The following is a 23932-nucleotide window of genomic DNA, read 5'->3' as shown; positions in this document are numbered from 1 at the left end:
ATCATCCAGCTGGCTCCTGGGACTCTTGGCCCCCCAGACTGCGTGGTTCAGTGGAGACACCCACACTTGCACACACGCACACACACATACACTGCACACACATGCACACTCACGTGCCCCAAAGCACTTGCTTTTTCTCCCTGTGCCAGAGCAGAGAGAGAGCCGGGCAGATGCCCCTCTGAGGGCCTCTGCAGCAGCCACAAGCCCCAGGCATGTGGGATGTCAGCCCAGGAGACCACCTTCTCCTGGAGGACCGTTTCCTCCCAGTCCACAGGGTCCCCAGCCTGAGGGGTAGGTCAGATCCAGCATCCGTTGGTCCTTGCAAACATGGGCCCCACCTACCCAGTGGGACGTTCTCTCTACCTGGCCCCAGGAGCCTCGCCAGAGGTCCCTGACTTCAAATATTCTTTTCTGTTGTCAGCCCTCAGGTGCCACAGATGTCTTTGAAAATCCAGCCACCCTCACAGGTCCAGACATCAAGGTACAGAGGACACCAGGCCCAGTAGGATATAAAATCCTCGCAGTTACAGGGAGATGAGCAGACCCGGGGACACCTGCAGTACAGCCGAACCCCTGGAGCTCAGTGTGTGTGTCTGGTGGAGGCACCCCCCCGGCCAACCTCTGGGTCTGGGTTATAGGGCTCCCCTTCTTTGGGTCCTAGAGGGCACAGATTGGCAATGGGGCATCCCTCGCTCCCAGAGCTATGACCTGGCATTCCTCTCCCCACAGTGATGGCCCCAGGGATTCCCAGCCGCTACCCCTTCCTCCGGACCACCCCCCAGCTCCCACAAAGCCATCATCCAGACAAGTGGACACATGGACCCTTCCCATCCCCATCTGCACAGCCAGGACAGACAATGCCCCATCCAAGGCACTGAGTAGCGTCCCCTCTGCTCCCTGTTGTCACTGTGGGTAAAGGACATGAGTCTACCTGATCTCAGACCAGAGTCGGCACCTGCCAGTCCACTCCCGGAAGACCTCCCCTCTCCACCCCAGTGCAGCCCCCTTAGGGGGGCCCTTGTGTCTCCCGCCCACAGCCTGGCCAGCCAGTCTGCTCAGTTCTTCCCTGACTGCGGTGTGGCAGCAATTGACAAAGACGAGAGTGCCCTGGGAGACTGGACAAGCCAAGAACTCCTCATGGAGGAAGGCCGCCCCCTCCCTTGGCCTCCAGACCAGCAGGAGGCCTGGGTCAGGATGGTCAGCAGGCACCCGAGGCTGTGCAGCCTCGGGCGGTTGGCAGGGAGCTTGGCCTGTGGGAGCTCGGGGCCCTGAGGTCCTGCCTTCAGGCCCCTGATGTGGGCTCCTCAGGGGGCCCTGGGAGACATCACCCATGTCCCCTGCTGTTGGGAGGTGACACACGCAACCTTGAAGTGCCTGGAAGAAAGAGAGGGAGGGAGAGAGAGGGAGAAGGAGACCCTCAGAGAAGCTGATGTGCAGACTGGGGGTTGGAGAGGTATAAGGGGAGTCCAGGTGGGGTTCCTAGAAGGACAGACAGACAACAAACTGGACCACCACCCCTGGTCCCCCATCTGGGCCCCACGGGAGATGAATAGGTCCATCTCTAAAAGGGCCCCGGGAAGACTCTGCTCCCAGGATGTCTTTGCCAACAGCCCTAAAGACCCCACCCCCATCCCGCTCCCTGTTTAGAGGAGGAAACTGAGACCCAGAGGCAGACAGAGCTGCTCTGGATTACACTGTGGACTGTGGGTGTCTAGAAACCAGACCTGCAGACTCCCAGTCCTGTCCTGGGCTCTCACCAGCGACTGCCCCGAACCACGGTGCCTTTCCATCCCTCAGCTGTCCTCACCTACAAAATGGGGGCATTGGGCCAGAAGGTTGCAGATGCCCTTTCTGGCCTGGATACCTGACACTTAGGAGCCATCCCTCCGAGTCTCTGGGAGTCCGACAGGAGCCCTTCCTCTGCTTTCACCACTCAGCGCCGGACCCTTTTTAAAAGTCAGCTCTGTCAATTACGAAAGTCACCACCTGCCGGCTTGTTAACCTTTTTCAAACAGCACAGAAGACACGAGGCGGAAGCTGGAAGCGCCTCCCAGCCCCGCCCATCTCCACCGGGAGCCCTGAGGTCTGCGCGAACCGAGCAAACCCTTCGCTGTCTCTCTAAGCCCCTCCCCACTCAGAGTCAAGGAGGACAGCCCGGAGTGCGTGAGCCCGGGGCAGCCCTGAGCCCAGCTCAGCGATCCCACACAGGTCAGGCCCTGCCCGCACCGGCCCCTCCCTGCGCAGCCCCCCTCCTCCTACGTCAGCCCCCTGCGCAGAGCCCAGGGACGGGGGCACATTATCCCATCCTGTCTGCCTTCGATGCCGCAGAGTGACAGCTGTTTCGTGTTTAATTACTGATGGGCTGCAGCTATGCCAACCCATGAATAAAATTACAGTTGTTCTGCAATGCAAATACCGCGGCGCCCGAGTCTGTGCGTCTGTGAGGTGCTTATTTTGATTGGCTGGCTTTTTTAATGAGAAAAGTTTTATTACATTTTAAAGAACATTAGTAATGATGAAACTCGTACACCTAAAGATTTATATAGCACTGCAAACAAGTAGCAGGGAGAAAGGAAGTTATTTATAACTTCAAATACACTCCTGCCTTCTGAACGCATTGTTTTAGGGAACAGGGCATTTTTAGCTGATAATTGTTTTAATGATAAATGTGGAAACTCAAGAACCAAAATATCGAAAGCGTCTTGAAAAGGCAAAAGCCTCAGCTAAGATGGGGGTGAGTTGACCTTGCTTAGGGGAGAGGGTGGTGGAAGGGGAGCTTGCCCTCCCCAGGGCACGTGGGATAAGAAGACGTTACAGATACTGGGCACTGGCAGAGGTCAGTCACCTGCGGGCGCCCACTGGGCACAGGTTCAGCCTATGGAAATGAGAACGGAGACGTGACCTCTTCCTGTTGGAGCCACCACCACGGGAATATCTCTCTGCTGGTGTTGAACGTTTCCCTTCAGAGTGATGTGTCCGTGCTCTGCGTGACTAGAGATCTCATCTGAGCCGCAGCTGGGTGATAACACAGAGTTTTGAGTCGATGATCCGAATTCATATATATTTGAATACAGAAGGTCTGATTCCACATTTTTTACTTAGAGGATGGAGTTTCCCGAGGAAGGTGGGCATTTGCAGATTTATGAGGCTGGGAGATGGCATTTTCCTCGCTAAGTTTTCCCTGCAGATCCTTCCCTCTGGGGACACCGCTGAACTCAAAACAGTAGACCAGAGAGGGAGGGTTCTCCAGCTGGCCTAGGTCCCTGTCTCCAAACAGAACAGAAGTGACTTCAACTTAGCAGCATGGGTGCATTCAACTGTTAATTCATTCCACCAACACGTATTTATTGAGGGCTTACCGCGAGTCAGGCTCCTGGCACATTCAGACGAGGAGGATGGGCGCCCGGCTCAGGGACAGCAGAGGACAGGGGCCCAGCTCTGCCTGGTGAGGGCGGGGCGCAGCAGAGAAGGGGCCATCCAAGCCAGCCTGGAGGGGTACATAGGAGTCCGGAGCAGGCACCCACCGCCTAGACGTCTGGGGAGAGGGAGGGGGGCTTGGAGGGCCTGCAGCATGGGGGTGGAGGGTGTCCGTGAGGGGGGCAATTTGGGGTGACACAGGCAGCAAGCCAAAGTGCCTGGGCTCTGAGCACCTCTGCAGCTCAGAGCTGGGGTTCAGAGTGACCTGGAGGCCATCTACAGGGGGTGGGGTGGGGAGGGAGCCTGGAGAGAGGGCCGGCGCGTGTGAAAAATAGTTCGTAGGCAGAATCAGCGTTTTCCGCTTCCCTTCTTTTGGAGGTCACCCGAGTCAGTGTGTCTCCTGTCCATTCAGCCAAGGGCCCCAACCTGGAACAAGTGGGCCCAGGAAGACAGGGCAGGAATCGCAAACCAGCTTTGGCATATGTGTGTGTGCTGCCTGGCACGTGCTTACCTGTGTGCCTGTCTCTCTACATGTGTGTGTACATGCCTATACATGTTTGTGTTTGTGCTGTGTGTGTGTGTGAAAATGTGTATGGAGTGCTCTCAGCTTGTGAGTGTGCTCACGTGTGCCACTGAGGATTTGTGTGTGTAAGTGTGTGTGTACGTGTGTGTGCGTGTTCATCACACAGGGTTTTTAAAATAAAGTCTGACGCTCTGGAATTGACGCAGTCTGACACCACCACCACCGGAGCTTCTCAAATGAATCTCATACAGCTCTGCTCACAGCTCATACCCTTGGGCCGCTCATATTGCAGAGGCCTCCTTGGTGAGAAGAAAATGGAAAATGAAATAACAGCACTGCCTCCTGGGACTGCCCAGGCCAGGCTCGGGGTGGGGTGGAGGGTGGCTGTAGGGGGCAAGAGGGCATCTAAGGACAGTCAGGTGCCAGGGACAGCCTCAGGGCAGACAGGAAAGGTACCCACAGATGCCTGTGCGTCTGTGTACGTGCACACGGATGTGTGTGGTGCAGGTGTGTAACTACATGTAAGTGTGCGCACGTGCACATCTGTGGGGGGGGTGTGCACAAGTGCGTGTGCACACAGATAAGCATATTGGTGCCTGTATTTGGGCGTGCTCACGACCTGTGTTTCCTGATCCAGGAACACCAATGTTTGTTGACCACAGAGTTACCCAAAGTTGCATCCAAAGAGGGTGGGGATGGGGGAGGGGGGAGGGCACATATCTGCACCTGCCCCCCACCCCCATGCTGGCCCTCTCATCTGCCAGCCTCAGTGCTGTCCAGGAAACAGACTGTGCTAAGGGCTGGAGAGATTGCCCAGCAGGTGCAGGACATCCCCCAAGCGCTCTGCCCCACGCCACAGGGGAATGGGAATTCACTGCCTGCCCTGGAGGCCTGTTCTCTTCTTAATGGCTTGTTGGGGGTTAGCTGATGGCAGGGCGTGCAGGTACAGGGTCATTACCGGGTTTAAGGAATCTTCCTTGGGCAGCTGAGTCCCTTGAGCTCTGTTTCACTTCCCTCATTCAAGCTGAAGGAGGTGGAGGGGCTGGGAACTGGGGGGTAGCTGAGGGATTTGGTGATTAAGTGGAACCTGCCAATTTCGGTGAAAACAGCCGGGCTGTGACACAGCATGCTGCCTGAGTGGGCCAGGGAGTGTTTGGGAGGGGAGTAGGTGGAGACACGAGTGTGGTCCATCTGCAGAGCACTTCTCCCCACAGATGTCCTCTTTATCCAGGAGTGGTGCTGTGAGCCCATTTCACAGGTCAGGAAACCAAAGCTTAGAGAGGTTGTGCAGCTGCCTGTGGCCTGCACCGAGGTCAGCTGAGCCCACAGCGCCACCTCCTCCATGCAGCCCTCCTTTCCTGCCACTCCAGCCAGACAGCAGGGCCCGACCAGGACCTCAGGATGCTGAGACCTTCCAGCTCAAGGTCCAGAGATGGGGAAACAACCTGGTGCAGACACTGAGCCGCTGTGATATTGCAAAATGCACAAGGTTTTTCTTTGCTCTCAGCCCCACCCCTGTTTGCAGAGTTGTGTCTGTTTGCTAATTTTGCTCCGAGAGGAAGAAAAAAAAGTTCTTTATTTTGAATTTTAGGAAAAAGGTGGAGCTCTGGGCTGCATTTCAGGATTCAGAGGCTCTGAGGGAAGAAGGGCCTGACTCTGGGTCCCAAATTACATTCAATATGGTTGTAAAGGGTTAAAAGATTGGGTATAAATTAGTCCCTCTAAAGTCATTATTGGGACTTCCCTGGTGTTCCAGTGAGTAAGACTCTGTGCTTCCAGTGCAGGGGGCCCGGGTTCAATCCCTCGTTGGGGAACTAGATCCCGCATGCTGCAACTAAGAGTTTGCATGCCACAACTAAGAAGCCTGCCTGCTGCAACTAAAGATCCCACATAGTGCAGCGAAGATCCTGCGTGCTGCAGCTAAGACCCAACACAGCCTAAGTAAATAAATAAATACATAAAATTTTACAAAGTAATAAAGTCATTACTGTGTGTGTATATGCATATGTGCATATATAATATACATGGATATATAACATATATATGTGCATGTACACATATTTGTGTATATATATAAATTATATATACATATTCTTCATATATATTTACATACATAAAATATACATATGTATATGTGTGTATCTATGTTTGTATCCATATATGCATATATATTTGTGGGTGTATATATAATTATTATTCCTAGATGACTCAGGGACAAGATTAATTTTATGGGATAAACCTAAATATCTCAGTGGCCTTTTATTTCCCCTCGAAGAGGTATACTTATCCACTGATGTTCTTTAGTAAAAATTTGAATTTGAGGTAAGGTGATAATCCCAACCTTAGGCCATCTGTATTTTGAAGACTCACAGCATATATCACGGTAAATACAGAATGTGCTTTCATGATAAGTAGTGATTTAACCAAACAAGGTCATGTTGGAACAGGAGTCAGAGTGACGATTTTTATTATAATAAATAAGGCCTAAGCACCACTTATTGATCACTTCCACTTGCCAGGCACTGTTCTAAGGGCTTCACAGATATTGATTGTCTTAATTAATTCAAGCCACAGAACCTGACATAGGTGCTGTTATTTTCCTGTCTTCAGATAAAGAAGCTGTGCTTTCTTTATCTCCACATTTCCCAGAGACAAAACAAAAATTTGTTTTGTCCCTTATTAAAGTTTCATGGGAATAATGACTCATCAATCTCTTTAGCCATTGACACGTGTGATTTAAAAGTATCCAAAGGGCTGTGAAGGACACAGCATACAACTTAGGCATGAGATGTGTGAAAGGCGGGTAAGGAAAATGCCTCATATCTCCCTCCCTGAAATGAAAACATGCAAAAAAGATAACAAAAATCAGGCAAGCCCTGCTGAAACTCAAGGAGAGCAGCAGCTGCATTTTACAGACTTGAAGGAGTCTCTGCAAGGTGCTGGGCAGCTGAGTCCAGGGTGAGGTGCTGGCTTGAAGTAGACCCACAGCCCTCCTTCCTGAGTATGGAAAGAAGTGAAAAATGTGTGGTGTCAGGAAAGTAAGTAAAGGAGATGCTGGTGGAGCATCACACACGTCCTTTACTCTCCAGATGAGGCAAACAGTGCGCACACTCGTGGGGGACATGGGGACCAGTGCCAACCGTGTCTCGAGGGTCTTCAGAGACCCCAGCCGCAGAGCCATGAGCACGGTCTTGGTTGCACCGAGATGCAGCCCTGGTGTGCTCGAAGCTTCCTCTGGCCTGGCCATTTACTGGTGTGGAAGAACTCCTTCCTGAACCCTCTAACTTGGAGGGGTACACTAGAGGCATGAGTACCCTTTGTCCCCGGGGACCACTTGCCACAAGAAGGCTGTGCTGAGCCTGGAAAGGCTGAGTCTTCGCACCAGGCAGAACTCTGTGGTCAGGGCTCTTCTCCAACTGCCCCTTCACCACTGCCGTGGGCTCAATCGGCCCTCAGGGACCCTGCCCTGAACAAGAGAGATACACCGCACTCACACGATAGATGGAGCTCGCTCAACTTGGCAGGAAGCAACCTGGGCGTGAGAGTGAACTCTGGGGTATAGCACCTGAAGAAAAGGTGGACGGAGCGGAAAACCATATTGTAATAATATCAAGGAAGGCAAAAAAAGGGGAATTTTGAAAATATTTGCTCCGAGAAACAGATGAAGACTTTTTTTTTCAAAATGAAAATATTGACTCTAAAAGCCAAGAGGTGGAGAGAGAATGACAACAAACGATAATCAAAATGAAGCTGGAAGTTGGGCAAACCATCTGAGGACACAAATGACACCACAGCAGACTTTTAAAAGGCATCAGAGACAGTAAAAGTCCGGAGAGGGCCTGTGGACACTTGATGCAGTGACACGGAGAGTGAGTTTGAGACGCTTTTTCAGGATGCAGCAAAGAAGGACAAGAGAAGTTGGAAGTAATCAGAGAGAAGGCAACATCTTTGGAGACAAGATATTGGAAATCCAATAAGGGTAAGGGGTGTGATGAAATACAGAACACAGCTAGCAGAAAAGAAAAAGCATTCAAAAATAAAATCGAGAAGAACCTTGCTGAACGGAAGACAGGTGTAGATCTGTAGGTTGAAAGCATTTACTCTGTACCAGGCAAAACGAATGAACATCAAAAGAGAGCTGGTGAAATGATCGAATCTCCTGGATTCATGAAGAATAAGTACCCACAAAGAGATCAATACCAGGCTGGCCATAGAGTTTCTCCCTCCACCCCTACCACCCTGCTCTCCTTGAGTGGAAACTTACCCTGAACTTTCAGTCTCTTTCTCTGCTTTCTTGATGACTCCTCCCTTCTCCTGCTCTAGGTCCATCATCGGTTAATCCCAGGTGAGATAAACTTGCACGTCCAGTGGCCCTGCCCTCAGGCTGCTCAGATGCCCCAGGGAGTAGGAGCGTCCTCAGGGACCAGAGGCTGGCCATTCCCGTAAGCTGAGTCTCAGCCATTCAGGCTTTCTCAGAAGGGGGTTCCTATCTTCAAATGGGATTTGGACAGACAGAGTAGAGAGACCTGTCCTCCTGCAAATTCAGGTCAATAGATGAGATAAGCCCTGAACAGCAGAAGCCATGTAACTACTGGGCCACATTTTAGACCAAATCTGTATCTTGCTCTCCTAATCCAGGAAGGCCCACTGGGAACTTGCCCAGGTTAAACTGGATGACACCTAGCAGGGCTGCCCAGTCCCTGACCACATACCTATCCTATGACCCAAGGAGAAACCAGCTGGTCTCCTCTGCAGCAAATGTTGCCTGGAAGGATGAGAAACATAATTAAAATCTCAGGTGTTTTTTCCCAAGGGTCATTCCAGCTGGAGAGCCTAAATATCACACAGGGTATGAATGTGCTGCATTTATTATTTTCACCATGGAGACATCCAAGAAAATTGACCTTTTCAGCTTCAATAAAAACGGATTTTCCTGTAGGTCCTTTGACAGCAGCTGTGATCATGAGCAGGGCTGAAACTCAATATTAAACACCAAAGAACAGAAAAAGGAGGTGCCTTCCCTTGTCCTGTGAGGGTACTGCTACCTGTTTGCAGTTAGATGTAGGCAAAGTGTGTGGGGGCCTGAGACATGCTCAGAGGAGAGGTCCACTACTTCTCTTGAATCCTAAAGGCTCAGGCATCCTCCCAGCTTCAAAGGTACCTGTTATTCATACATTCAGTTCAAGGCAGGTTAGACCAAGAACAAAGCCACAGTAGCAGGCTGCTCTGGAATTCAGCAGGACTGCATACTGGCATGATTAGAATTCAGTGTCCCCTCCAGTAATATGCCCAGGAGTCCCCAGACATCCCACTTTGACTCATCTTCCCCTAAATGAAACTCAGGGCTGGCTATCTTGCCATTACTTGGCTACACTGTTGAGCAAACCCTTGCAAACTTCCTATTCCACCATTTCTCCTGACCATGATAGTTAATATATAGAAGGACACAATGACAGTCAAATAGTAACAGTGCTGCCTTGCAATGGAACAAGGTGTTTAGCAGTAGCAAAACCTGGAGTGACTATTAAAAACCAGTGGCATCGTCTCCCCATCCCAACCCTGCCACCATGAAAGTAAAGCAATTTTAAAAGGTATAAACCAACAAGGACAAAGACAGATGAGGGAATAGTGGCAATGAGGGATTTCAATAAATTCTGGAAGGCAGAAAATAGAGGGAGGAGTGCATTCTGATTGAGCAGAGCAGAGAAAGTAATATCAGAGGTGTGTTGGAGGGGGATGTTGGTGAGCACCAGCCCATTAACCACAGAATTCCAAGGCTCAGTATTGGAGGGGCTGGGCTCTGGAAGCTGGGGCTGGGAGTGGGGTTTTAGTGTGATTAAAAACAGGGAGGTTGGGTAGTGTCACTGAAGATGGTAGGGCAGGAAGCTAAAGGAATCTGTCCCTCCATCCAAACAACTATTGAGTTAGCTGGAGTTGTCTGAAGCAATCATTTTGGAATTCTGAAATCCAGTTGAACACATGTAGTTTCCAGGGGAGAGCTTGATGAAGAGGCTGGTAAATTTTGGTAAATTCTCACATTTTATATAGTGGTTAGCATTCTCCAGCCACCAGCCCCTTGGCAGGCAGTCATGGGGATGGCAGCCCACATTCCTAGTATGGCTTGCTGGTGTCAGGGTGGGCAATGAGGACCTTGGCCTAAAAAAATAAGGGTTGTGTGTTTTGATTGCTGAATACTGCTTTTGATCACTGAGGGGCTGGCACAGAGGCCAGTCATTGTTTGAAGTCCCATGAACTAAAGCAGCTTTCCCACCATGAGGGAATTTAAAGAAAGAGTACCCTCCCTCCCCCAGACACTTAAGAGAATATTTGTCAGGTCACTGAACAATCACAGAGACTATGGAACAGAAATTTCAGTGACCACACACAACAAAGAATACACACTTCACATAAATCGTTTGGAAAAAAATCATAAATAGATGACCCCAGCCCTCAACATGCAAAAGTCAGAAATCCCTAAGAAGTGTGAAAATCTGAGTACCAGAGTTACCACATCATAAGCCTCAGAATGTTCAGTTCTCAACAACAAAAAAAATTTAACAAAACATACAAAGAAGCAGGGAAGTGTGGCTTATTCACAGGAAAAAAAGAATTTGATAGAAACTATCCCTGAGGAAGACCAGACATAGGAATTATTAGTCAAAGACATGAAGTCAACTGTCTTTAATATATTCAATGGACAAAGAACTAAAGGAGATCAGGAAAATTATGTCTTAAAAATGAGAATTTCAATAAAGAGAAGTTATAAAAAGGAATCAAATAGAAAATTTAAAGCTGAAAAGTACAATAACTGAAATAAAAACTCACAGGAGGGGTCCAGCAGAAGATTTGAGTAGGCAGAAAAAAGGATCAGCAAACTTGAAGATAAGACAATTGAAATTATTCAGTCTGAGGGGCAGAAAGAAAAAAGAATGAAGGAAAATAAACACAGACCCAGGGACCTATGGGACACCATCAATATAACAACATATGCATCATAAGAATCACAGAAGAAGAGAGAGAAAAGCAGAAGAATATTTGCATAAATAATTGTGAAAATGTCCCAAATCTGATGAAAGACATGATGTAAACATCCAAGAAGCTTAACTAATTCCAAGTACGATAAACTCAAAGACATCCACACCAAGATATATTATACTCAAATTGTTGAACCCAAAGACAAAGATAATTTTTAAAGCAACAGGAGATAACCAACTGGTCACATACAAGAGATCTTCATAAAATTAACAACTGATATCTCCTCAGAAACCATGAGGGCCAGAAGGCAGTGGGATTACATATTTCAAGTCCTGAAAGAAAAAAATGCAACCAAGAATTCTACATCTAGCAAAACTACCCTTCAAGAATGAGGGAGAAATTAAGACATTAATTAAGACATCCAGATAAAAGCTGAGGGAGAACACAACAAATAGAACTTGCCTACAAAAAATGCTAAACAGAGTCCTTCAGGTTGAAGTAAGAATATACCAGACAGTAACTCAAAGCCATAAGAAGAAATAACACTGGTAAAATCAACTGCAAAGGTAAATATAAAAGCTACTATTATTGTACTTTTGATTTGGTTTGTAACTCCTCCTGTTTTCCTATATGATTTAAAAGGCAAATGCATAAATATTGTAAATCTATGTTAATAAGCATACATTGTATAAGACTGTAATCTGTGACAATAATAATAATATAAAGGGGAGGGATGGACATGTATAGGAGCAGATGCTCATGTACACTACTGAAATAAGTTGGTATTATTCAAATTAGATTCTTATAAGTTTAAAACGTTAATTGTAATCCCAAGGTAATCACTAAGAGAATAACTAAAAAAATACCAAAAAAGGTAATCAAAACGGTACACTACAAAAAAATCAACAAAATACAAAGAAGGCAGTCATGGGGGAATTAAGGAATGAAAACGATAGAAGACATACAGAAAACAAACAGATACATATTTGTTTCTATTTACAGAAATAGAAACAATACAGTAAATGGCAGAAGTAAATCTTTATCAGTAATCACATTAAATGTAAATGGATTAAACTTTCCTACCAAAAGAAAGAGATTGGAAGATTGGATAAATAAAACAAGATCCATTTATATGCTGTCTATAAGAGACTGTAGATACAGGGACACAAGAAGTTGAAAGTAAGAAGATAGGAAAGATATTTCATGCAAACAATAACCAAAAGAGAGGTAAGGTGACTATATTACTGTCAAACAAAATAGACCTTAAATCAAAAAAAGATTAAAAGAGACAAAGAAAGACTAGAGAGAAAGATAGATAGATAGATAGATAGATAGATAGATAGATAGATAGATAGATAGATAGAGAGATAAAAGCTTCAATACAATAAGATGTAACAATTATATATGCACCTAATAACAGAGCCTCAAAATATATGTAACAGAATTGAAGGGATAAATAATTCTATAATAATAGTTGGAGACTTCAATGCCCCACTTTCAATAACAGATAGGACAACAAGACAGAAGATCAATAAGGAAACAGGACTTGAACAACACTATAAAACAATTAGACTTTAGCCATATACTGAACACTCCACTCAATAACAGCAGAATAAACATTCTTCTCAAATGCACATGGGGCATTCCCCAGGATAGATCATATGTTAGGCCACAAAACAAGTTTTAATACATTTTTAAAGATTGAAATCATATAAGGTATCATTTCTGATCACAGTGGAATGAAACTAGAAATCAGTAACAGAAGGAAAACTGGAAAATTCAAAAATATGTGGAAATTAAACAACACACTCTTAAACTACCAATAGGTCAAAGAAGAAACCACAAGGGAAATTAGAAAATACTTGAGACTAATGTAAACAAAAACACAACATACCAGAACTCATGGGATGCAATGAAAACATCCATAAAAGTGAAATTTATAGAAGACAAGGCATATACTAATAAAAGGAAAAATATCTCAAATCAATAACCTTACTGTACACCTTAAGGAACTAGAAAAATTAAAGCAAATTAGACCCAAAGCAAGTAGAAGGATGAAAGAGTAAAGGTTAGAGGGGAGAAAAATAAAATAGAGAATAGAAAACTAAAATCAATAAAACCAAAATTTGTTCTTTGTAAAGATTAACAAAATTGACAAAACTTTAGCTAAAATAACTAGGAATAAAAAGTTACTAAAATCAGAACTAAAATTAGGCACATTACTGCAGATTTTACAGAAGTAAAGAAGATTATAAGAGAATACTATGAATAAATGAATAAACAATTATAACCAACAAGTTGGAAAGCCTAGATGAAATGAATAAATTTCTAGAAGCACATAATCTACCAAAACAGACTCAAAAAGAAATATAAAATCTCAATAAACTCATAACTAGTAAGGAGATTGGATCAGTAATTTTTTTAAAAAAATCTCATAACAGAGAAAAGTTCAGGACCAGATGACTTCACTGGTGAATTCTATAAAACATTTAAAGAGGAATTAATGCCAATATTTCCTAAACTATTCCAAAAAATTGAAGAAGAGGGAACACTTCCTAACTCATTCTATGAGACCAGCTTTTTCATTACACCAAAACCAGAAAAAGATACTAAAAAAAAGGAAAACTATCGACCAACATCCCTAATGAATATAAATGCCAAAAATTTCAAAAAACACTAGCAAACCAAATTCAGCAGCATATTAAAAAGCCATAATGACCAAGTAGAATTTATGCCCAGAATGCGAGGATGGCTCAACATTAAAAAAGAAAGAAAGAAAGAAAAAAATCAGAAAAACAAACAAAAAATCCACAAAGAAAACCAATCAATATAGTACACTACATTAATAGAATGAAGGCAAAAATACATGATTATTTCAATTGATGCAGAAAAAGCATTTGACAAAATTCAGTGCCCTTTCATGATAAAAGCACCCAGTAAGCAAGGAATAGAAGAGAACTTCCTCAACATGACCAAGGCCTTTAAGAAAAGCCCACAGCTAACATCATACTCAGTGGTAAAAGGCTGAAAAGTTTTCCCCTAAGACCAGGAACAAGATAAGGATGCCTGCTTTCAGCAGTTCTATTGAACTTCTATTCACAACTTCTAATCAGTAGTATTAGAAGTTCTAGGCAAAGCAATTATGCAAGAAAAAATTGCATTCAAATTGGAAAGGAAGAAGTAAAATGATCTCTATTTACAGATGACATGATCTTGTATGTAAAAATCTCTAAAGTAATAAAAAATGTAGAGCTAATAAATAAATTTAGCAAAGTTGCAGGATATAAAATCAACATGCAAAAATCAGTTGTATTTCTGTACACTTGTCATGAACAATTCAAAAATGAAATTAAGAAAGAAATTCCCTTTATAATAGCATCAAAATAATAAAATATTTAGGAATAAATGTAACCAAGGAAGTAAAAGATTTATGCACTGAAAACTACAAAACATTGCTAAAAGAAATGAAAGGAGACCTGAATAAATGGAAAGACATCATATGTTCATGGATTGATATTATTAAGATGACAACACTACCAAAAGTGATCTACAGATGCAATGCAATCCCTATCAAAATCCCAATGGTACTTTTTATAGAAATAGAAAAACCCATTCTAAAATTCAAATAGAATCTCAAGGGACTTGAATAGCCAAAATAATCTTGAAAAGAAGAAAGTTGGAAAACTCACACTTCCAGATTTCAAAACTTACTACAAATCTACAGTAATCAAAACAGTGTGTTACCTGCATAAAGAAAGACATATAGACCAATGGAATAGAAGAGAGAGCCCAGAAATAAACTCTCACATACAGTCAATTGATTCTCAACAAGGGTGCCAAAACTATTCAATGGAGAAAAAACAATGTTTTCAACAAATGTCATACAAAAAACTGGAAATTAGAATGACACCAGATTTTTCAATAGCAAAGGTAAAAAGTAGAACACAATAGAGCAAAATTTTTTTAATTCTGAGGAAAGATTATTTTCAATATGAAATTCTATATCCAGCCAAACTATCAACCAAAAATGACAGAAGAATAAAGACATTTTCAGATCTTTATGCACTAAAAAGATTTTTCAAATACCCTTTCTCAGGAAGCCGAAGAACATGCTCCAGCAAGATGTGAAAGAACATGGAATCCAGGAAATGGAAGATCTACACAGGAATAGAGTGAAGGTTGCTCCTAAAGTGACAGCTTCACAGCAGATTGTGACAAGAAGGAGGAAGTTCCAGGAGAGACATCCTCAGGAGTGAGACAGAATGTCTGTTAGAGCAGAGGTTCTCAGATTTTCTTGGTTCATGGTGTCCTTGTCTTGGTAATTTTTTCTTAATACTCCTAGCTTAAAAGAAATACCTAACAGTTCTGTTTATAAAGTAATTAGGTCTGAGCAACTTAATCAATATTTATGTCCTAACAACCCAGTAGCCTTTTGAAATACCAGTACACATAAGTTGAAATCAAAATATATGAATTTCATTCTTTAATAATCACAATTACTTCCTAATGAGATGTGTGCACTGTTTGGACACCGCACAGCTTCTCAAACTTTTGAATCATATTATACACCTCCACCCTCATTTTCTGTTTCACACTGATATTTACCCAGTACTTGCATATTATCACAGTAAATGCTGAAAACCCAGCTTTGCAAAAATGTGACATCAGTTGAAGGAATATAGTTCACACTAACACTGAAACAGTGAACTGCCTTATGCTAGTAGTTTGTGACAGCTAACAAATGTTGACTATCACTGTATTTCTCTCAAAAATTTAAAATACCCCACGATGCTTCTGAATGTTCACTGCAATATCCTGGTGTGCCTTGGGGCAGTTTGGTAATTGTGATATTAGCATGTATCAAAACTTATTGTTAACAGACTGTGGCAGAGATTTCAAAACGTGGAAAAAATTTGATAGGTATGTTGAAAAACAGGCAAATAAAAAAGTGAAGCAATTAATAACTCTAGAGGGAAAAATACAAGGTTGGATAAGAAAGGAGATGAGATGATTATGTATTCTTGACTCAACAATAAACCACATTTGCATGGTCAAAATAACATAAACACTGGCCATAATTGTAACCAGAAGTGTGATGGGGGACGGTGGAGGAGAAGTAGGGAGGGGATGCCCTAGGAAAGCTGAGAATTCATTCACAGGGTGGGATATAAAAATAGAATGACAGAACCAATGAAGGAAGAGGGGGCCATGGTTGTGAATGTGGATTGGAAACATGGAGGTGAACACAGGAGGGAGCAGGCCCAGGAGGTAAAAGCGTTGTCTCTGGGAACAAGATTGGGATGTAGGGAAGCATTGTTCCTTATTATAAATCTTTTGGTAATATTTGACTTTTTGAACTATGTTCATGCATTGCTTTACTAACAACTTGTAAAAATTAAACAAAACAATACTAAAACCTAACGAATGTAACCCAGATGCCCCTTATGATCTAAATAATATTTCACATGCAACAGAAAGCCTAAGAACTCTACTGAGATTTCTGCAAAGCTGAGCCTGAGAGTAGAGTATGAATTATATTCTCATGTCGCCCCTGCTCCATTTGTCACCTCTGCTGAATTCTTGTCCTCTGCTCTCCATCATGCCATGATGACCGTGATTTAGTCATCACGGTCCACCTTCCCCAGCCTCTCCAAATCAACTAAGAATGCAAGCTGAGGCCTGCGAGTTTGTGGACCTTGGAGGAGGGGCTGCTTTGTTAGACACCCCTTTTCTCCATGTCAGGCCTGGGCTCCCGGCTTCTGGTCTCTGACCCCCACCTCCATCCCAGAGGCAGCTGCCCCAGGGGGTACCAGCTCTTCCTCCGATAGCTGGCTCCAGGGACACCATGGATGTGCACAAGCATACACACACACACACACACACACACACACACACACACACACATGAGGTTCACTGGGGCAGAACAAAGAGCAGGCCCTCTGAGAAGAACAGCGGAGACCCTGGAATGGTCCTCTGTCCCTCACCAGGCTCCATCCTCCCAGAAGAGAGTGTCACTTTGAAGCAGCGATTTTTTTCCTCCACTGCACATTATTCCCCCTACCTTGATAAGCGAAGAAAAACAGCAGCTGTGTATTGTGACTGACTCACAGTGGTCTGAGGCTATGATGATAACAAAGCCCTTTCCTGAAAACTGGTGATGCCCGCGCCCTGTGTGTCTGCATGCGGGGAGCCGTGCAGTGTGGCCTGGCCGCCGTACGCTTTAGCAGAATACTACGAGGAATGATTAATCCCTAAAAGCTCACTCCGTAGGCTGCTGGTGGGAAGCCCGTGGTCAGATGTTTGAGGCATAAGGGCTCGTGCCTCTCACCCAGAACAGCTGAGATAGGACTCTGGATCCCTCTCCGCCACCTGCCATTCCTTCCCACGTGGGACAAGCACCCCAGTCTGAAGAAGCTTTCTCTGTCCCTGAAGCATAATCCTAAGCTCGTGCAGAGCAACACTTTTGCATTTTTCTCCATCTCCCTAGCAGCCCTGGGTGGGCATCTGGAGTCCAGTCCCTCTTCGTGGGGTGGCCAGGACCCAGCTGCAGTCCTCCTGGGCTCCCTGAGGACACTGTCTACCTGATGTCCCAGAGACTTGCTGCCTGCATGGGGCCTGGACTCTCCAGGCGGTTGGCCCATGGGTGAAGCTGCGGGTTCCTCTTCTCCTGCAAGGGGCGCTGGCAGGGCTCCCCGAGGACGGGACAGCCTGCGGGAAAGGAGCCCAATGGTCCTGGCCAGCACCCACAGCTTTGGGCTACACATTTACATCACCCATATGTAAATTATCCTCTCCACTCTGCCCTGGGGGGCTGCAAGGAGAGGGCAGGGGAGGGTGCAAGGGAAACGTCCAACCTCCAGGACGAGGGCAAACCTCTAGCGCCGGCAATGAAGGGAGCATCCCAGTTAGAGCACATGCAGAGGCCACTCCCAGTGACCACTGGCCTGGCTACACCGGCCTCCACTCCAGCCTGAGGGTAGATATACCACCCTTCCCTTTGGATTCCAGAGGATGCGGTCCAGGACGATAAAAGGGGACAGAGGCCAGCATGCCCTGCACAGCTAGGGCCCCTTCTTGGGCCTGGTGGGCCCGCTTTCCTCCAGATGCTGGCCATCACCTGCAAGCATCATCGGCCTGGGGGCCATTGTCTGGAAGCCACATCTCAGGGCTTTTGCCTCATTTAGGATCTGCCTGCCCCACCTCTCCCGCCTCCCAGCTGAGCAGACACAGCCTTCTCCACTTGCCCGGACTTCCCTACATGAGGCCCTGAAGGACACTGAAAACAGTCTTCGCTTTAGGAAGAACTTCTGCCCCACTGACACCGCCCCCGCCCCCTCCTCACCAGGACCTGCTTCCAGAAAACCCAGCTACCATGAGCCGTGCGAAGGGGAGCTAAGAGCCATTGAGAATGGAATGCCAAAGTCCCATCACATCCGCATCTCAGATATTCTCCCTGGAGCAAGTCAGCCTCGCAGCCATCATTGGAAACCTGAGGCACACGGGCTCTTGTCGTGCCCTGCCCGGTCACCCCACTGGCAGAACCTGTGCGCCGGGCATGCCCTGGGCTGGGTGACTAATGCTCTCCTGAGCTGGAGGCAATGGGGTTGCTCCTTTCCATTTCTTGGAAGCCCCCTGCCCTGGCTCATAATTCCATGGAACCTCCTTTGGCTTGGACACTGGGCTTGTGCCCCGGGTTTGTGCCCCAAATGTACCAACTCTGACTGCCTGGGCGGCCGTGCCTGCCCCCCAGCTGAGCACAGGGCATGGGGGAGCACATGCTGCCCTGAGATGTTCTTTTTTAAAAAAAAAAAAAAATATTTATTTTTTAAATTTATTTTTGGCTGCGTTGGGTCTCTGTTGCTGCACACGGGCTTTCTCTAGTTGTGGCGAGCAGGGGCTACTCTTTGTTTCGATGCGCAAGCTTCTCATCGTGGTGACTTCTCTTGTTGCAGAGCACAGGCTCTAGGCGCGCGGGCTTCAGTAGTCGTGGCACGAGGGCTCAGTAGTTGTGGCTCTCGGGCTCTACAGCGCAGGCTCAGTAGTTGTGGCGCACAGGCTTAGTTGCTCTGCGGCATGTGGGATCTTCCTGGACCAGGGCTCGAACCAGTGACCCCTGCACTGACAGGCGGATTCTTAACCACTGCGCCACCAGGGAAGTCCCCTGAGATGTTCTGCGTCGATTAAAACCTTCAGTGTCTGCGAGGCCGGAAACTCTCCTTTCCCAAGTAAGCCTGGTTCTCACTGGCCTCCATGCCACTGAACGTCCAGGATCAATACCAGTGTGCGTGGAGCTCTGTCCTGAGTTGTTAGCTTGTGCTTACTGGTTTGGGGCATAATCCATAATGTTTGCCTCCTGGTGCCTGGCTTCCTCGCAGGCTCTGGGGTGATGCCAATCAGCAGGGCGTCCGGTCGAGGTGGAGGCACAGAGTCCTGCGACAGTTTTGGGAGACCGATGAGGGGTATATGCGGGGCTGAGCTGGCTGACAGCCTCTCCAGCAAGGAGCCCGGCTGCCCCTGATGTGGAGGCGCACGAACCCTCTCCCCTCAGCACCAAGGGCCCGGAACTTTCCCAGACCTCCTCATGGGGCTGAACTGCCCACACATCCCTGTCTGTTGAGGACAATTTGTTAAGAACCGTCTGTTCAGCCAGTAATGAGGCTCGGCCCTTCCGCTCCGGCCCTGGTCGGGGGTGTTTCAGGGAAAGTAGATTTCCAGGGATGCTTAGGCAGGGCTGTGCCGTATCCTGGCAACCAGACCCAAAGCCAGGTCCTCCTGAGACCCCGGATCCCGCCCGGCACTGGGCAGCATGGGAAATGGCAACAGTGCAGGGTCCCCTCACTGCCCACCCCACCCCTTGGCTGGACCTAAGGTGTGCAGGCGTCCACACTTCTCCTTGGGTGACCACACCCTAACCTGCCTTGGCCTGCTTTTTCCATCGCCGCCCCTCTGGGCTCCCAGGGCTGCCCTCGGCCGTAACCTCATCTGCAAAGGGGCAGGCGTGGGGACACAATTCCTCCAGCTCCTGCCCACGAGCCCTTGGCTGCCTGGCTGCCCGCGCCCCTCTGCCACGTCTCGTTCTCAGGATAATTTGTTTAAAAGCAACAGCAGTTGAGGTGACTGGGATGGGGGTTTGGGGCCAGAAACAAACCTCCCAGTCTCAAGGCAGCCCTTCTCTCCAAGCCAGGCCAGGCCCAGTCGTTCCTGGGCACCTCTCTCTGCTTTTCCGATCCGGCAGCCGGAAAGCGAAGCAGCAGGCTCCCAGCCACAGGCCCCCAACCCTCCATGGGAACCCTTCTCAAGAGGGTAAAGCTGCCCATGTCCTCTCAGCCCAGAGCGGGCCAGGGCATTCGCTGAAGCCCACCTTGCTCTGGCCCACTGACCACTCCATCAGACTACTACCCTAACCCTACAGCAAAGCCTGGGGGAGGCAGACCCCAGGCTGGAGCATCCGCACGCCAGGGTTTCGCCCTTGACCCTTAGTGTTTCCCCTCACCAGGTTTCTGAGAACATCTCCCCTGAGATCTCTCCCAATGGCAGCTCTGCCAGGGAACCCAAGCTCCACGGAGCCCACAGGTAGGCCCCCCACCCCCCCAGGTTTCCACAGAGGGGACCTCCTTGAGGGTGAGTCCATCCCGATGGCCTTGGATCTGCGGCTCCCTGGGCTTGCCCTCGGCCCCTCTCCTTGGAGGGTCACAGCAGATGGATGCCTCCAGGAGAGACTTTCCCATCCCCACACGGAGGGGACACTGTGGCGTGCCACCCAGACCTCCTCTCCAGGGCTGATGCCGCCACCCCTCGGCTGCTGGGAATTTCACTGTGTACTGAAGGGTTGTCCCAGCTCCAGAGCTTCCATGGGACTGGCCGACGCCTTGGCTGTAACCCCAGTGTGGTCGGCTTCCCTGTCTGCCCACTCCCACACCCCTCACTTCCTTACAGGGGTCTGTTCTTAGAGTCCTCAGCATAAACCCCCTGCCCCAAAGATGCCTGGGCTCTGGGGCCAGCTGGCTGTGGGTATGAGGGCCTGGGGCTCCCATCCTCCTGGAATTGTCACTGCAAGCTCAGAGTTGTAACTTCACGTCTTGACCTCCAGCTGACCGTGGCATTGATCTGACCCCCACAGGCCTCCTCTAGCTCCCGCCTCTGTGAAAGACTCCCTGTGTGGTAGACACAACTAATGCTCCTCCCAGAGCCTCTCCGATCCCCACCCCTGGGCATCTGTGCCCCAATGCTATGAGCTGCACCTGCCACTTCTCGGGATCTCCCTGGGTTTACAGGAGCTGCTCTGCTCACAGGTGCATGTCCCTTGGGCAGCCCTTAGTCGATGACTGACAGGGGCAAGGGTATGAAAGACCAGCTCCTTAACAAACCACATGGATGCTCATCTTGGGGTCTGCTTTTAGGAAGCCCTACCCAAGACACTCTTTTCTTATAGGAGAAAAAGTAGAGTCTGGAGAAAACCCACACGCACACTGGAGCCTGTGGGCCTTGGATTTTGTAGTTTCCATGTCAGTCCTGGAAGGACTTTCCCGCACTCAAGATCTGCCATGCGAAGATCACTCACCCACGTTTCCTTCCATTATTTTCGAGAGCTTCAGTTGTTATAATTAAATCTTCAATCCACGACTTGGGACTTATTTTGGTGCATGGTATAAAGAAGGAAGCTAATTTAATATGTCCATAAACAATTAACTATCACAGTACCCACTTATTTATATATGTGATTTTTAAGCTAAAAATGAATTGGTAGGGGCTTCCCTGGTGGCGCAGTGGTTGAGAGTCTGCCTGCCGATGCAAGGGATGCGGGTTCGTGCCCCGGTCCGGGAAGATTCCACATGCCGCGGAGCCGGCTGGGCCCATGAGCCATGGCCGCTGAGCCTGCGCATCCGGAGCCTGTGCTCCGCAACGGGAGAGGCCACAACAGTGAGAGGCCCGCGTACCGCACACACACACAAAAAATTGGTAAAAAAATTTTTAAATAAAAAACAATTAGTAGGACTTCCCTGGTGGCGCAGTGGTTGAGAGTCCACCTGCCGATGCAGGGGACACGGGTTCGTGCCCCGGTCCGGGAAGATCCCACGTGCCGCGGAGCGGCTGGGCCCGTGAGCCATGGCCGCTGAGCCTGAGCGTCCGGAGCCTGTGCTCTGCAACGGCAGAGGCCACAACAGTGAGAGGCCCACGTACTGCAAACAAAACAAAACAAAACAAAACAATTAGTATATGAAATGATCTCCAAGATATCATTAAGTTAAAAAAGAAAAAAAAAAGAACAAAAATCAAAGTGCAGAACAGTGTGTATAATAAGCTCTTATTTGTTCAAAAAAAACTACATACAAGTGCTTCTATACACATGGACAGTTCCTGAAAGGGTTTATAGAAACCCTTTATATAAACTGTTAATAGTGGTTGGTTCCAGAGAAAAGGACGGGGGTCTGGAGTGCAAGGGAGAACTACTTTTTTTTTTATTGACTACCCTTTGACCTACTTGAATTTTTTAGCATGTTCAGTAATGACCTTTTTAGTACAAAATATCTTAATTTTAAAAATTCAAGACTGTAAGTTGCAAGTAACAAAACACAGCTGAGGCTAACTTGACCATAAGGGGGGGGGCACATATTTTGAAGGATGCAGTAGTTACCCATGGAGCCCAAGGCCAGGAGGGCAGCCAGTGTTGAAAGGCCTGGAACTAGGAATGTAAAGCTAACAGAACAGTCCCTCCTGCCTGTTCATCTGTCCCCACCCTAGATCAGAGGACTTCCTCCCAATGGAAAGGTGCCTAAAACCCACCTGTCCCTGTTCCCCACTCCACCCAGGCAGCTGTGTGGCTCCTCTTCTCAGAGCTCACTTTCTTTTTATAAGGAGCAGGTCACTCTACTACTCCATCTGTGCCTGGTGCCACCCTAGGCTGAGTAAAAACTCATCCTATGGACAGTGGTGAGTTTCATTTATAAGACTGGGATACATTAAGAACATTCTTTTTTGTTTTTGTTTTTGTTTTTGTTTTTGTTTTTGCGGTATGCGGGCCTCTCACTGTTGTGGCCTCTCCCGTTGCGGAGCACAGGCTCCGGACGCGCAGGCCTAGCGGCCATGGCTCACGGGCTTAGTTGCTCCGCGGCATGTGGGATCTTCCCGGACCAGGGCACGAACCCGTGTCTCCTGCATCGGCAGGCGGATTCTCAACCACTGCGCCACCAGGGAAGCCCAGAACATTCTTGAACAGAGATACACCCCACTCAGTTGCCAGTCCAAAGCAGATACCATTTCTTCCTGCCCAGAAAGGATCTGGGAGTGATGGGACCGGAGGTTTCTTGCCTTCCACAGTGCTTTGGTGGCTCGCTTCCCCGGCCAGCACCCATCCCAGGTGGGGATCTCCAGATCCAGTGTCCTGTGGGGACCCTCCAGAGAGGAGCCCTGGGGAAGATTCCCCCCAGGGGGTGACCACCTCGATGGCTCACCCCCAGCTAGAGCCCAAGCTAAGAACTGTGGATTTCCCAAGAGACGGAAAATCCCAAGCCCCTGCTGGCCAGGCTTTCCTTTTCCTGGAAATATATCTCATGAAAACCTAAGCCATCTAAGTGTAGGGATCCCCTACAGCCTTGTTTTCTGTTAGCCCCTAATCCTAGGGCCAGGAGCCAACAAGCATCATAATTGCTTCTCCAATATTTACCCCAGTTGGGAGGCTTCTCGGCGTTGGATGGGACTCCCCACTGTGGTTATATCCGCACTCTCACCCTACCTCAGTCAGCTCACTGTCTTTCAAGGACTGTCTACTTGTAACTCCACTTCTGGTACCAAGGTTGATATTGCTTAATACTCTTCTGATTACACCATCCAACCAGAATAGGCTGAACCAAAAACATGGGTTTTTTTGTTTTTTTTTTGCGGTATGCGGGCCTCTCACTGTTGTGGCCTCTCCCGTTGCAGAGCACAGGCTCCGGACGCGCAGGCCCAGCGGCCATGGCTCACGGACTTAGTTGCTCCGCGACATGTGGGATCTTCCCGGACCAGGGCACGAACCCG

The sequence above is a fragment of the Kogia breviceps genome, chromosome 18, assembly GCF_026419965.1.
Source record: "Kogia breviceps isolate mKogBre1 chromosome 18, mKogBre1 haplotype 1, whole genome shotgun sequence".
Lineage (NCBI taxonomy): Eukaryota > Metazoa > Chordata > Mammalia > Artiodactyla > Physeteridae > Kogia > Kogia breviceps.
Note: the sequence above shows the minus strand (reverse complement) of the source record.